The following is a 10,826-nucleotide window of genomic DNA, read 5'->3' as shown; positions in this document are numbered from 1 at the left end:
GTCTTTTTTTTTTTTTTTTTTTTGAGATGGCATCTTGCTCTGTCACCCAGGCTGGAGTGCAGTGGTGCGATCTCGGCTCGCTGCAAGCTCTGCCTCCCGGGTTCATGCCATTCTCCTGCCTCAGCGTCACTATTAGCTGGGACTACAGGTGCCTGCCACCACGTCCAGCTAATTTTTTATATTTTTAGTAGAGACAGGGTTTCACCGTGTTAGCCAGGATGGTCTCGATCTCCTGACCTCATGATCTGCCTGCCTCGGCCTCCCAGAGTGCTGGGATTACAGGCGTGAGCCATGCGCCCGGCCTGGACTATTTAAATATCCAGTAGTGATGTTGGGTCTGATGAATTCCTATACTTTTTCTCTAGCTCCTTTGGCCCAAAATTTAGGCCCATGATGTCTTATAAAGGTATTTCCAGAATACACAGCATGGTTGAACATCTACATTTCTTTTTAATTAATTAATTAATTGGCAATATGTAAAAATCAGGGAATTTTACAGAAAATCCAGACCAATCGCTGTGGCTGAAATGGTGTCGCAACTCCATTTCAGATGAATTGACTGGAAATGAGAAGCAGTCACTCTATTTAGCAGGTTCGCGCTCTCCTGCTTGGTACAGGGCCTGGTTTCACCATCCTTGCCTCCACTCCTCAAGTGCCTTCAGTCATTTAAGTTTGTGTCCCCAATTTTAGGACACAGGCATGCTTTTATAAATATTTTTCTTTTCACCACCAGACAAAACATAAGTCAAAGAAGCAGTTATTACATTAAAGTCATTTCTACAAAATTCCTGACAGTATATTTTTTTTAAAGATCAGCTTAAATCTTTTCTTGTTGAAGTTTCATAATTGCCGTGTTCTTCAAGGTCTCTGCAGAGGATCCCTAGCAGCCAGTTCTTCTCTCTGAGGTTTTGCCTTGAGAGGGAAGGAAAAGGAAAGCAGAAAGAAAATTGTCACGAGGAAGAGTTAAGAAGGGACTAAAGTTTGGGAAATGGCATGGAATGACAATGGGAGATGAATGAATGAAGGAGAATAGACAGAGTGTTTCAAAACTGGGTACTTTTGAAAGTTATCCCTTTTTTTTTTTTGAAGTTCAAAATCATAATTCGTAGTTTGTACCTGAAAGAACAGTTTTTTGAAAGCCCAGGGTCAACTCTGCCTTTCTCTTAAAAGCTTCATCAGGAAAGACCAAGTGTACCCTTAAGGGGAAAGAAAATAGCAACAATTAGCATTTGCATGGGCTTCTTAAAGTTTATAGAGCTTTTTTACTTACCTTAACTCATTTGATCCTCACTGCAATCTAGTGAGTAGGTATTATTACCTTTCTGTTATAGATAAAGATACCAAGCCTTAAAACTCCGTCTCACTCGCTCCAGGACACTTATCTATTAAGTAGGTAGAAGAATCTAACCACATCCTTTGCTCCTTCCATTCTCTGCAGTAGGTTATTGGCATAAAACTACGACGAATGCATACAGTTAAGCTGCATATTGGACTAGAGCTCATTGAGATTAAGAACACTGGCTGGGAGTGGTGGCTCATGCCTGTAATCCCAGCACTTTGGGAGGCCGAGGCAGGCGGATCACGAGATCAGGAGATCGAGACCATCCTGGCTAACACGGTGAAACCCCGTCTCTACTAAAAATACAAACAAACAAACAAACAAACAAAAATCAGCCGGGCGTCGGCGGATGCCTGTAGTCCTAGCTAGCTACTCTGGAGGCTGAGGCAGGAGAATAGCGTGAACCAGGGAGGTGGAACTTGCAGTGAGCCGAGATCACGCCACTGCCCTCCAGCCTGGGTGACAGAGCGAGACACTGTCTCAAAACAAACAAACAAAAAAGATTAAGAACACTAACTTTTAGCTCTGAATCTCCATAAAAACACTTAGTAAATATGTAATTAATTTAATCTAGATATTACGTCTAACATAATTCTTTTTGTCACTGCAGTTAACTGTACTTAGGGAGGCTTCTATCTATTCTCAGCCTATCTTTGCTTGAAGTTAAGTTTATTTCTTCTATATTTATGCTTATTAAATAAATGACATATGAGTGGAGAACCAATGACAACTTTGTTGACTTCTAGTTTTTTGTCCTGTTTCTAATGAGGGTGTGTGTGTATTGTGTGTATGTGCATATTGTGTGTGTGTGCATATGTATGGGGTAGAGGGAGATTGAAGCCAAAAATTGAGCTTTATAGATATGCATGCATTTACCCTTATTAGAATTTGGCCTATAGCTTTTCTTTTCCGTGATTAAAGTTCGAAACTACCCTAGCCAGCATGGTGAAACCCCATCTCTACTAAAAATATAAAAATTAGCCAGGCATGGTGGTGGGCACCTGTAATCCCAGCCTCTTGGGAGTCTGAGGCAGGAGAATTGCTTGAACCCAGGAGGTGAAGGTTGCAGTGAGCAGAGATCATGCCATTGGACTCCAGCCTTGGGGACAAGAGCGAAACTCCTCAAAAAAACGAAAATAAAAATGAAAGAAATTCTGGGGTAAGATAAAGGATTGTGGAGACTCAAGTTCTTATTTGCAGAGGAAGCCTTCAGGTAGTAGGGCTTCAGGGAGAATAGGTTGTAAAATGTTTCTATTAGACCTAAAGTCTGTGTTGACATTAATCCTGGAGAGGTATAATGAGGCATCATATCCAACCCCACTTCCCATCATGACCTGAAACAGTCTTTCAGGTTAAATTTTAAAAGAGCCCTGGCTTAGGAAGAAGCTCATTCAGATGGTTGGCCGGGGAGGTGTGGGGGGGGGGTCTTAGAATTTTATTTGTGGTTTACAGTGAGGAGAGGGCCTTGTCTCCCAACCCTCATTCAATCTGTGTCTTCTATTTCTTCATATGGACAATTAATATTTTCTAATAATTCATAAATTTATGTGCACACAATGGAAATTTCTTAGATCCCATTTCTTACTAAATTGCCATCCTTAGGGCTCTTCTGTAGAAATTTTGGAGTCTGGATTTTCTGTACTCCCCAAATGGAAGCTCAGAGACATATAACTGTGCATCTTCCTATGGCTGCCACCCGGGGCTCCTGAGAAATTACCCCTCTCATATGGCTGTGTCAAGGACCTCATTATAAAACCACACATGGATCTAGAAGTATCCTTAGAAGTTCTGAGTTTGGCAAAATCACATTGTACCTGTGCTGCTCTTTGGGCTTAAATTCTTATCCCTTTCCCACACCTCGTTGATAAAATTGCATAACATTTAGCAAATGTTTACCATGTGCCAAGTGTTTTGCATACGTTGTCTCTAATCCTCATAAAACCCATGCAAAAATATAATTATCCCTGAGTTATAATGACAGAATTTAGATTCAGAAAGGATGAATAGTTAGTTCCAGAATGGGATTTGACTCCAGTTCTGCTCCATTCCCAATCATGTGTTTTTCCTAATATATCATGCTATTGCAGCTTTCTGGTCTTTTTCTGGCTACAATTAACATCTGTGGACCCAAAGCAATTCATCACCAATAAAAAACAGAGCAATCAGCAGATGCTTCTTCCCCAGAATTGAGGTCTATCTAGCTTGCTTACTGACTGTCCTGCCTCAGGCCTCCCTGCCTCTCTCTGTTTTACATGAAGAGACCCAACCTATTCCTGGGCATGGTGCTTGGATCCTCTGCAAGAGCTGGATTCTGGCATTGGCTGTCATGGGTTCATTCTTAACGCACTTTGCATAATGATCAGTGTGATCAATAACCAGCAGTTAACAGGAATTTCCTAGGACACTCCATTTCACTCATGTTTCATCACATAGGTCCTCATATAGAAAATGCCAATCTTTTTCCATGCCATTGCAGATTTTTGAACAGGAGTAAACCCTATAAAATTATTTCCGCTGACACTTTACTTTGTAGATGACTAAACCAAGGCTTAGCGAGGTGACATGACTTTATTCACATGTGCTGAGTAGACAGTGGAGGAGGACTAGAATGCAGGTCTCTCAGCTCACCACACAGACCTCTTTCCAGAAACCACACTAAATCCAGAGGACTCCTGTGCAGCTTTTGCCCAGGTGAGTCATCTCTGCCTCTCTCCTAGCCCCAGCTGAACCAACAGCCAACATGGCCATGAGATTTTTCCCAGTCTGAGTGGAAAGCCTGATGAATGATGAACGTTGATCCAGAGCCCACTGTCCCTGATCAAACTGGAAGGTACCCTGCTGTCAGACAACCTGGTTAGCAATCCAAACAGCAGGGGTCAGCAGGTCCTGTCAACTAGAGACAGTCGTCCTGCTGGCAAGCTAAGAGCCTGGAGGCAGTTACATTGTATCTTGTCTCAGAAACGAACTGCCAAATGATCTGAAGCCAAAACTTACTGAACTGCAGAGCAAACAGTGCAGGGCTCTAGTTTAGACATTTTCCTTGTCACTGAGAATTTTGAGGTTGGTTTAAAACAAACAAACAAACAAAAACTAGGGGAGCAGGAGTGATGGTAGCTGGAATTCCATTGGAAGAAAGTTGGGTGAGAGAAGAGCCCAGTGGAAGACTTACTTTTCATCCGTGACTGGGGACTTGGGCTGTATTCAGGTGGACCTCATTTTAACTGCGGGATGCGGGAGAGTCAGGTCACCTCTTCAGGCCATAACTTTTTCAGTGACAGAACGAGGAGCTCAGGCCAAGCCATCACTAAGATCTTTTCAGCTCTTGTGAGATAAACCAGATAAATTAAAACATTTAGCCATATAACCTAAAATGTATCTGAGACATGTCTCAATCAATTTAGACGTTTATTTTGCCAAGGTTAGGGATCACTTGGCAAGGCCAGTGAGGTTCTGAGCACATATGCCAAAGGTGGTTGGGTTACAGCTTGGTTTTATACATTTTAGGGAGACAGAAGTTACAGACAAACACATCAATTAATATATTTAAGGTATATATTGGTTTGGCCCAGAAAGGTCAGACATCTAAAAGTAGGTGGGGGAAAGATGGGGGTAGGCAGGGGGCTTCCAGGTCATAGGTGGATTAGAAGATTTCCTGATTGGCAATTGGTTGAGTTAAGCTCTGCTTGAAGAATTGAATTCAGTATAAAAAATGCTTGCGTTTAGACAAGGGGGTTGTGGAAGCCAGGGTTCTTGTCATGTAGATGAAGCCTCCAGGTAGCAAGTTTCAGAGAGAAGAGATAGTGAATGTCTCTTATCAGAACTTAAATGTGTCAGATTCTCTGGAAAAGACCTGGTGAAGGAAGGAGATTCTTACAGAATGCAAATTTCCCCCACAAGAGATAATTTGCAGGGCTATTTCTGAATATGTCAAAGAAATATGTTTTGGGGTAAAATACTTTGATTTTCTTCAGGGCCTACCATCTGTCACATGATCCTAAACCAGAGTCAGGTTGGAACTCAGTGTCTTATTGCTACAGAGTCTGTTTTGTTCATTTTAAGATATCTGTTTTAATGTTAATGCTGGTAAGTTGTGTCTAAACTCCAAAAGGAAGAGGCTATAATGCTGTATATTCGCCCCCTGATTCCTGTCACGGCCTGAACTAATTTTTCAGGCTTCTTTGGGGAATCTTTTGCAAAAAGAGGGGTCCATTCAGTTGGCTGGGGAGCTTAGAATTTTATCTGGTTTACAACCAGTATCTTCCACCTACATTTCATTTTCACTCACACCCTGCATGTGCCCCTTCAAACCTCCAAACCCTTTGTCCCTTCCTAGCCTCTCACCTTCCTGACAAACCTAAACAACTCATCAATATTCTCAGACGCCGTACCATAACATCATCCTTATGTCCCAACAGCTTCGTTAATTCCTATTATCTGACCAGTTTAGTTACCTATTCCTGAGAAGCTAAGTCTCAGTGGAAAAAAAAAGATTTGTCTGGGCACGGTGGCTCACGCCTGTAATCCCAGCACTTTGGGATGCCAAGGCAGGTGGATAATGAGGTCAAGAGATCGAGACTTTCCTGGCCAACATGGTGAAACCCCATCTCTACTAAAAGTACAAAAATTAGCTGAGCGTGGTGGCATGCACCCATAGTCCCAGCTATTTGGGAGGCTGAGGCAGGAGAATTCCTTGAAGCCAGGAGGCGGAGGTTGCAGTGAGCCAAGATTGCGCCACTTCTGTTCAACATAGTACTGAAAGTTCTAGCCAGACTATTAAGCAGGGAAATAAAGCCATCCAAATTGGAAAGAAAGAAGTAAAATTATTTCTGTTCACTGGTGATATGATCTGATAAGTAGAAAACCCTAAAGACACCACTAAAAATTGCTAGAACTAATAAATTCAGTAAAGTAGCAGGATAAGAAGTCAGTACCCAGAAATCAGTTGCATTTTTATACACTCACAATGATCTATCTAATGTCAATCATGAATCTGTTTTGAAAATGTTAAGTTTGAAATTCTTACCCTATAACCAAGTAATGATGATGATAATTTAAATAAATATACAGGCTATGATTCTAATAAAAGGGTCTGTTTAGAGATGTAGATTTGGGAGTCGTTGGGGGATAGCTTGTAGTTAAGGCTTTTTGTGTCAAATTATATCAATTTCCTTTCCTTCCATGTAAAATGTAACCTAATTTTCACCCATCCTAACTTTCTTTATACTAGTTTAACAAGCCTTTTTCCTTTCCAGTATCGCATATTTTCACAACCCGTATTTCCTAATGCAGCCTCTATGGCCACATTTAACTCACATCTCATCTTCAATATGTCGACCCTGTGTCTAAGTTGTTTCTTGTGTCTGATTTTTTATTACAGGTGTAGACATCACTATTTACTGCTTTTCCTTAGCTTAAAAGCTCATTCATCATTGATTCTTTCATTGCTTCCACCTGTGGCATTCAACTGGTTGTCAGCTTTTGCCATATATGGCCTTATAGTGATTCTCATATCTAACCTCCTCTGTTTTTCTCATGACCTCCCAAATCTTAAGCTTGAGTCTAGTGCCTTAGACCACTCAGCCATCCTGACACTTGACCTCTCAAATCTTATTCAGAATTATATAGCTAACAGTTGACTCCACCAGTCTCCCCATTCACCCTAAATTGCAATTCTGCCAGCCTGTATTCCATTCCAGAAGCATGCCACTTTCCAGGTATTTAAAATTCCCTAGCCTCACATGTGTTTAAATTCCACTGGTACTTCAAGAATTATCTCCAGTATTACCTTTTCTGGGATACCTTCCTTGACTCCAACTCAAAATTAATTTCTGCTATCCACTAATTTTATAGCACTCTGTTTATCTATGTTTGTGTTTGGCATAGCCTGACTTTATATCCTGGTATGCATACCTATGTGTTTCCTTCTCTCTTTGGTGTAAGATCTTTAAGGATATAAACCATTCTTACTCATCATTGTCTCTTCAAGAACCAAAAGGGTAGCTGGCAACTAGGTATCCATTAAATACTGATCAATTTAAGTTATATATGTGATATGTCTTGGCAGTGTCCCCACCCAGATCTCATCTTGAATTGTAGTTTCCATAATCCCCACATGTCGTGGAAGAAACCAGGTGGAGATAATTGAATCATAGGGGCGGTTTTCCCCATCCTCTTTTCATGAGAGTGAGTTAGTTCTCATGAGATCTGATGGTTTTATAGGGGCTTCCCCCTTCGCTAGGCACTCATTCTTCTCCTTCCTGCCACCATGTGAAGAAGTATGTGTTTGCTTCCCCTTATGCCATGATTGTAAGTTTCCTGAGGCCTCCCCAACCCTGCAGAAATGTGAGTCGATTAAACCTCTTTCCATTATAAATTACCCAGAATCAGGCATGTCCTTATAGTAGCATGAGATCAGACTAACATGATATGTAATTTGGGTTTTTGTAATAGATATTTCCTAAATAATGTGACATTCCCAATTCCTTAATAAATTGTTCTTTCTCATAGTTAAGTAAGGTTTATCCAGCTGGCTCCACGCTTGGAAAGAAAACACAAATCCTGGCCAGAAGCCCCTTTAGTGTCTAGAATAGCTTGATTGACGTACCATTCCACCATCTGTGAGAAAAGTGGGCTCTCTGTTTTACTTTGAAGAGGTGTCTTATCAAAAACATTTCCGAGGGATTACCCATCAACTTCAGAACCTTTTATTATTTCCTCTGTGGACTGATTCCAAATTATCCCCCCAACAATTTTCTTGTAGACTTTTCACCTGATAGTCACTAGGTATTGTACAGTCACCCTCACTATGAGAAGAATAAGTGCTGAAAGTAAGACAGAGGTCACACTCCGAGAAGTGAGGACTTATTCATGCAATAGGCATTGTGATTAAGTGCTCATTGTATATAGAGTAGAATACTAAATGCTGTGGAGGATCACAGAAGAAATAAAAGATGAAGGCTCTGTCTTCATTTATTTTACAAAATGAATTTGTAGGGGAGACAAAGACAACATAGATTAAAAACTTGAGAATGACAGTGTATTAGTAAATTATGAAATGTACTTATAATGTAAGTAATGCAAAGGATGGTATTTGAAAGCTGGATCCCATCTCAAGGTGATTTGTTCTTTGTTCTTATGTCTTATGCTATGCCCGTTTGTCTGCCTGTCCCAGTGCTTCTCCCTCTTACCAACATTAAGTTTTAGATTCTTCCAGAAGACTTCTTTGGCTATTCCAGCCAACAGTTGTGCTCCACTTTTCAACACTATAGCATTTATTGTCTATTAGTCTCAGTTGGCTGTCATCACATAATTCCTTATTATCTTATCCATATGCCAGTAAAAATTGTCACTGTATACTGAGGTCCTATTGTGAGGGCAACTATGCATTAAGCATGGCACATGGATTATTTCATGTAAATGCCGCAAGACCCTATGAGGTATAATTGTTTTGACTGTTATTTTACAAATGGAGAAACAAAACTATTTAATGTACCCCAAACTCCATAGATTTGAATTCTGGTCAATCTAAATCCTAAAAACATACCCTAAATGTATTTCTCTGGAATAGTTCTTGGCATTTTTTGGTGGTAAGGGAGCATGTCACTCATCCCATTGAAAATTTAATAGGTTTAATTGCCATTTCTCTCAACATATGATTGCATCTTTTGGGTATAAGAAACCCAGAATAAACTCAACTAAAATCAAAAGAAAATAAGTAATAAAGATGAAGACAGAAATAAATGAAATAGAAAACAGATACAATAGAGTACGTAAACAAAGACAAAAGTTGGGTCTTCAAAATTTGAAAAACAAACACATGTACACACACAAAAAACCCTGGATAAATTGATTAAGAAAACAAGTAAATAAAGCACAGATTAAGAATGTTTGAAATATAAAGGAGGATGAAACTATAAAAATTTAGAAGAAACATCAGAAATTTAAAAGAAAAATAAGCATACTGTAAATAATAATTTAAGTAAATGATTTTGAGCATAAATAAAATGCACACATCCATAGGAAAAAAATCTAGGCCCAGCATCATGGTTCATACCTGTAATTCCAGCCCTTTGGAAAGCTGAGGTGGGAGGCTTGCTTGAGCCCAGGAGTTCAAGACCAGCCTGGGCAATATAGGGAGACCCCATGTCTACAAATAATTTAAAAAATTAGCCACATGTGGTAGTGCCTGTAGTCTCAGCTACATGGGAGGCTGAGGTGGGAGGATTGCTTGAACCTGGGAGGTCAAGGCTGCAGTGAGCTGTGATTGCGTCACTGCATACAAGCCTAAGTGACACAGCAAGACCCTGTGTCAAAAAAAAAAATTAAAAATCTAATCAAAATTGACTCAAGAAGGAATAATGATTCTATAATCACTACATATATGGAACCCTGAATTTAAAAAATTTCTACCAAGAAAACATCACAGTACCTAATCAGTGTGGTCAAATGCCATCTTTAAGGAATATATTCCTATCCTATAAAATTCTTCCAGAGGAAAGGATGTAATCCTCCCAAACTTATTTTATGACGCTATTACTGTCATAATGTAAACCACAGAAGCATAGTCCAAAGGAGAGAAAGTGAGAGGCCAATTTCACTCAAGAATACAGGTTCAAATGTCCTAAACAAAACACACTAGCAAAGCTGATCCAGCAATGTTTAAAAGAAACGCATCATGTCCAAGTTGGTCATGATGTCAATTGATTTGACATTAGAAAATCTATCTATATAAATTCTTACATTAATATATTAAAAAAGAAGAACAGTGTAACTCAACTGAAGCCAAAAAATTAAATGTCCTAGCCATTCATGATTAAAAAAAAGATCACTAAATCCAGATTAGAAAGAAACTTCCTTAATCTGATAAAGTTTCAATTAAAAAACACTACAACAAAGATCATATTTAATTTTGTAATGATTAAAACATTTCCTTTTAAAAAAAGAATAAAATGCAAGAATGTCTAGCAGCACTTCTGTTCAGCATGATATCTCATCACCCACATGAAAACCCAGTTCCCTGGGCTCTCACGGACCTACCCAATCTCATTCTTGGGTCCTTTCAGTCTTTCTCTATGCCCCTTCCCAATTTTTGCCTGAGCAATATTCTAAATAATCCACTGGCATCAGTTCTAACTTAGTGTATCTGCTAGGCAGGTCAGGAAGGACTGCTTAGACTCACCAGAAGATGATTTCTTCATCCCTAAGTGCCAACTCTCTAGACTTGTTTGGAAGTCTCCCAACATGGCGTGTGGTTTCAGTCACCACTCTGTACCTCTGCCTGTGCCGTCTCCTTCACCTCCTGCCTTCTCTCCTCCCTTCTGCATCATGAATCTGCCACACCCTTCTAAAATGCAATTGGGAAGGTGATCTCCTGAGTGACTGCGTCAATGACTATGGGGGCAGTTCCCAAAGGCAGGGAGGAGCAAGCTCTCTGGTGACTCTTTTTTTTTTTTTTTTGAGACAGAGTCTTGCCCTGTTGCCCAGGCTG

At 40.1% G+C, this 10,826-nt stretch overlaps 1 long non-coding RNA gene across 2 annotated transcripts; it reads right to left on the bottom strand.

Annotated features, from left to right (window-relative positions):
- Positions 1 to 430: 430 nt before the first annotated feature.
- Positions 431 to 10,615, bottom strand: LOC109028004 (uncharacterized). Of its 2 annotated transcripts, XR_002007057.4 has the most exons (3): positions 10,518 to 10,615; positions 1,117 to 1,196; positions 431 to 912 (listed from the first exon to the last, which is right to left on the bottom strand). It is a non-coding gene; the product is annotated as an uncharacterized lncRNA (long non-coding RNA). The 2 variants fall into 2 exon arrangements; XR_010134881.1 differs by lacking the exon at positions 10,518 to 10,615 and having other exon boundaries at positions 1,117 to 1,295.
- Between the last annotated feature and the right edge of the window lie 211 nt (positions 10,616 to 10,826).

This window comes from Gorilla gorilla, chromosome 7 (genome assembly GCF_029281585.2).
Source record: "Gorilla gorilla gorilla isolate KB3781 chromosome 7, NHGRI_mGorGor1-v2.1_pri, whole genome shotgun sequence".
Taxonomy (NCBI): Eukaryota; Metazoa; Chordata; class Mammalia; order Primates; family Hominidae; genus Gorilla; species Gorilla gorilla.
This window is presented reverse-complemented; position numbering and strand designations above follow the sequence as displayed.